Below are 5,333 nucleotides of genomic sequence, written 5' to 3'. Positions count from 1 at the left end.
CCTCTGCATAAGGTCTGTTCACTATGTCTGAGGACTTTATAGTTACTTAAAGAGGAAGAACTAACTTAGCTGAAGTACGCTGGAAATAAAACACATCAAGCCTTCAAACAATAAATACTGACCACCTACTAGACACTGCTCTCGGAAAGGCAACCGTGAAAAAAAAAGCATAAATAAAAGCCTATCCTCAGGAAGCTTATGCTGTAAGGGAGGAGGCAGGGAATAACTAGGAGAAATCAGTAGAACGTATATGCCGGATAGTGCAGGTGTTTAGGAGAAAAATAAAGCAGCAAAGGGGGATAGCAGGTGTTGGGAGGGATGTACTTTTAGAATAGGTGACCAGAAAAGTTATTACTCGAGAAGATGATATTTGAGTAAAAACCTGAAAGATAAAAGTACTGAAATTGCATGGTCCAGGCTGGGTAAGTACTTCAGAAGGACAGAGCAGTGAGTAGCCAGAAGAAATTAATGCAGGGGTGAGGCTAGATCCAAACCTTTAAAAATTGAGAAAGCTTTCTCTAGCTGGAAGAAGAAATGAGAGGGTCAAAACTGACATCACATACTGAGATTCTGTACATGGCAATAAATGTTTTCTCCATGTGTCCTGTTACACACTTTAAAGAAAAACAATTATATTGACCGATTACATGGGTAGATATATCAGCATCCTGAAACTTACTAGGGACGTTCAGGCATCCCCACCACTGCCTCTGGGGTGGGGAGGCTGCATGGGGATGGGGGCGTCCTGTGTTCGAGCAGAGTTTTCTGGGGAGGTGGCATGGGCAGAAAAGCAGGGCTCTGCCCTCAGCCACAGGGCCATGGGTTTAAGTCTCATTTGGCCACTTACTACCCTTATGACTGGGCATGCTCGTTAATGCTCTGAGCCTCAGTTTCTTCATCTCTCAATTGGAAATACCACCTTTAAAAGAAACAGAGCTGTTGTCAGGTACACATAAAGCATGCCGAAAGTCGAACCCATTATTATCATTATCATGATATCGCATAACTATGTGAAATAAAATGGTGGGCCCACTATGGTTGTGGAATTGTGTCCTAAGTCAAACTCATATTTCACTGTAGAGCTGTCAGCCTGGGGTAAGTGACTAAATGGGGGACAAAGAGAGGTTAAGTGATGCACCCTGGTAACTATGCATGCACTGGGGTTGTGGTTGGATTGTATATCTGGAGCCACTAGTGCAGAGAGCACTTCCAGGGCCTCATGGCTGCTGATGGGAAAGGGGAGTCAAGAGAAGAGGCAGAGAGAGGTAGGTGGTGCTGACTGAGGAGGAGGAGGGCCAAGGCAAACGTCAGCCAATGGTCCAGAGCTCCCTCCTGGAAACTTTCCTAACCAAAAGTTGCTAGTTCACCAGCATTGCAGAGTTGATGATTGCCTACCAGTCCTCCCTGGGGAGTGACATTCAGGATGGGACCTGGGGAGAGCTGGCCCTGGGACTGCCACCCTCCCCATGCACTACTTCTTCCCCTCTCCTACTGATCTTAGTTCACCCATGTGACTGCACAAAAGCCATCTGATAAAAATCCTGATAAAACCAACTCTGACACTATGAGAAGTCTCAGGCATTTAAAAGAGGCCTGCGTAAGGCCTGAGGGAATGCATCGTCAGTCAAGAATGCCAGAAATCCCTTAGAAGTTTGGGAAACAAAGCAGGGGATGGAGAGAGCTGAGTGTTTCAAAGCAAATTAAATATCCATGGAGTGTGATACAGGTTAACGCTTGGATGGTAGCAAGACCAGGAGCTGCTGCAAATACCACACACACTTGGCTTCTTGAGTGTTTCGGCCACTTTGCCAAGGCAAGTACTCACTGCTGAGCTCAGGTCTCTCTTTGAGCACAGGGGACAAGCATTTCTGGGGCTTTGTGCACTGTCCCACCCACACGCGATCTAGATTTCATATCATGACGGTGGCTCGGACCTGTCTTTGCTTCCCATGGGTCTAATAGACAGGCAGGCATTCAACTACTTGCTGATTCATTAACAAGGCAGTTACTAAGACTTCTTAACCCTTAATTTGTTTTAAACATTTATTGAACACATATTACATACTAGGTACTATGCTTTACTTGCATCCTCTTGTCCTGTTCTCATTAAAACTTTATGAAGCATGTACTCATTACATTTGTTTTGCAGAGAAGGAAACTGATCCTTAGAGAGATGACATTATATGCTCAGGCCTTACAGTTAGGAAGTCCTAGGGTCAAAATTCAAACTCAGCCTCTGTCTAACACCCATTGCTGTGTGTTTGAACACAGTGCTACCCAGTCCATCATTGCTTACTGTGTTCTGCCATGTATAATGCTTACTTTTTTTGCCCAAATTTTTGAGAGAAAAATAAGGATGCACATTATACATGGGTAGTACCTGAAATACCTAATATCTGTTCTTGTGTTTTGTAATTATTTGCTACAAAAAGTTTCTTGTACCATAATATGTTCAAAAATAAATGCTGAAATTCCTTTATGTTACAAAAACAAGTATTAAATATAAATAAAATAAATAAATAAATTCAATTAAAAGTTAAAATGAAAGATTTTTTTCCCTTGAAAATTTGGGCCAAAGATGTGGGTGTACATTATACATGGCAAAATATGGTATGTTTTGACTTCTTTTTGTCTGTAAAGGTGAGCTCCTAAAGCTAGTGATTTTTTTGGAGGGAGCAGGGAGATTGACTTATTTATAGTACATTTTCACAATCATCCATTTACTTATAAATATATTTTGTTTAGTAAAAATAATAGAACACTAACTGTGCTTAGGCACAGTTGATAATTTGTGAGGATTCAAACACAGAAGACCATCCTTGCCTTCCGGGACTTTGCCGTCTGATGGAAAGGGGGAGACAAACACATAAGTGAATCTTGTGTTTCCTTGTGATGAGTGTAAAGACATGTGTGCTCAGAGACTGTGGGAGCTCCTAGGAGGGGAACCAAATCCACACTTGGGTGGAGGGTGTCTTCCTGGGGAAGTTGATGCCCAAGCTGACTCTTGGAGACTAGGCCAGAAGGAAAGGGCATGTCATCAAATCAGGACATTGATGGCTTGGAGGTGTGCCAGAGCCATGTGGCTGGAATATGAGGCACAAGGAGTGGGGTGACACATCGGTGAGGGGGGGACCACAAAAGTCCTTGCATATGGCCAAGCAGTGGGTCCCTATTCTAGCAACAATGGGTTGCCTTTGAACCCCTTTCCACAGAGGAAAGCCATGGTAGCTTTGAAAAGCCATTCTGAGAGGAGCACAGAAGAATCAGAACAGGATGCTTGGAGTGGGAAGGTAAGATAAGAAATGACCACAGAGATCCAGGTGAATGATCAGGGACAGGGCTGGGGAGGAGGGCTTTGATTTTGGTAGAGGACTTTGAACACTCAATTCCCCTCCACTGCAAATCAGAAAGTATTATACGTATTATGCCTTCATTTAACATTATTAACATCATACTTAAATTAAAATTAGTATTTCTAGTTTTCTTATATCTAATGTACACTGATTACCACTCACAGAGTTTGCAGACATTCTTGAGAACCTTGGTGGTGAGCAATGTTCAAGGCTCCTACATAGGTCATATTGTTTCTGGGATGGATTTCATTCTCTTCATTCTAGAGATAAAGAAGTTGAGGCTTGGAAAGGTTAAGAATTTGCCCAAAGTAGCCCTGGCTGGCATAGCTCAGTGGATTGAGCATGGGCTGGGAACCAAAGTGTCCCAGGTTCGATTCCCAGCCAGGGTACATTCCTGGGTTGCAGGCCATAACCTCCAGCAACCGCACATTGATGTTTCTCTCTCTCTCTCTCTCTCCCCCTCCCTAAAAAATAAATAAATAAAAAAATCTTAAAAAAATAAGAAATTAATTATAAGAATTAAATAAAAAAAAAGAATTTGCCCACAGTCCTTCAAAGTTACAAAGGTGGGATTCAAACTGAGCCCGTCTTCTCAATGAAGTCCATCATGGATTTTTCATATTTGTTTTGGGGGCTAATTTTTTGCTTTTCCACCCACACTTTAGAACTGTATGATAGTAATCCAGATCTTACACGAAATTCATTTTTGTACCCTCCAATCCTCATATTAAATAAGGGTCACAGGTTGTGTTGAGTCCTGGAACAAAGGTTTTGTAGTTGATAAAATGTTTTCACCTATGTTACCATCATTAGATCCTCATGTATTCCAGTGAGGTGGGAAATGCATTATTATTCCACCTTATAGTTGGGGAAACTGAGGCTCAGAGAAGCAAAAGTTGTATAATTAAGTGACATAGCTTGCTCTTAATTCTCTGACTTCGTCCTTTTCCTTTTTATTGTCTTTTATTGGCCACATTCAGGTAGCAAATGGCATCCCATGACAATCTCTGGTGTATGGAATTCTGGGGAACAATTGTTTGACCCTCTGGTTGTTTCTGTCTTCACCGCCAACGCAACTGATTCAAGAAACACTAAGCACCTACAGTGTCCAGGCCCTGGGTGTTCAAAGATGCATGACTCTGCCCTTAGGAAGTGAGGGGTGCACTGAGGGCGTGAACACAGTTCAGCAAAAGGTGAGATGGTGTGGTCAGTGTCACGCTCGAGGAAGGTTCAGAGCCCTCTGGCTCAGGGCAAGGGATTACTCACTCTGCTGAGGGTGGGGTGGAGGGCTGAAGCAGGCCTCACTGAGAAGGTGCCATTGAACTGGCTATGGAGGTAGAACTGCATTTCTTTAGGGAGAGGGGGCAGGATGACAGCAGCAACAACAGCACAGGTATTGCTTGGTAAGCTCTTGCTATGTGCCAGGCCCCATGGTAAGAACTTTACAAGTATTGTTTATTTGCTCCTCCCAATAACCCCATGAGAAGTCAACTAGTACTATCCCCATTTTACAAATCAGGAAATGAAGGCTTAGGGAGGGCATGCACCTAAGCAGTCTGATTCCAGCACATTCTTTCTACCACTGCAGCGCAAGGCTGGGCACTCTAACTGGAGACTAGAGCTTCAGCAAAGCCTCAGAGATGAGAAAACGCTCAGCATTTCCAAGGTGCAGGGTGGGTGACAGGAGGCCAGAGGCTTGAAAGGTAGATGTGGCCAGTATGTGGTGGGCCTGGCGTACCACGATTTAACTTTGCCAGCAAAGTTAGATGCAGTCATGTGATCCGATTTGGTAAGATCCGTGTTTCATAGAGATAACTCTGGTGGCAGGAAACCGCAGCCGCAGCAAACCCCCACGCCTAGGGAACCAGGCCCAGAAAGCCAAGGGACCGGGCCATGTGGGAAGGAGGGCATGTCCCTGCCGAAGGTGGCAGGCTCCACGCCTGCAGCTCTTCACGGTTTAGTGCTGCCATGTGGGGATGA

Source organism: Phyllostomus hastatus, unplaced genomic scaffold (assembly GCF_019186645.2).
Source record: "Phyllostomus hastatus isolate PE091 unplaced genomic scaffold, TTU_PhHast_1.1 phas_scaffold_93, whole genome shotgun sequence".
NCBI lineage: Eukaryota > Metazoa > Chordata > Mammalia > Chiroptera > Phyllostomidae > Phyllostomus > Phyllostomus hastatus.
Note: the sequence above shows the minus strand (reverse complement) of the source record.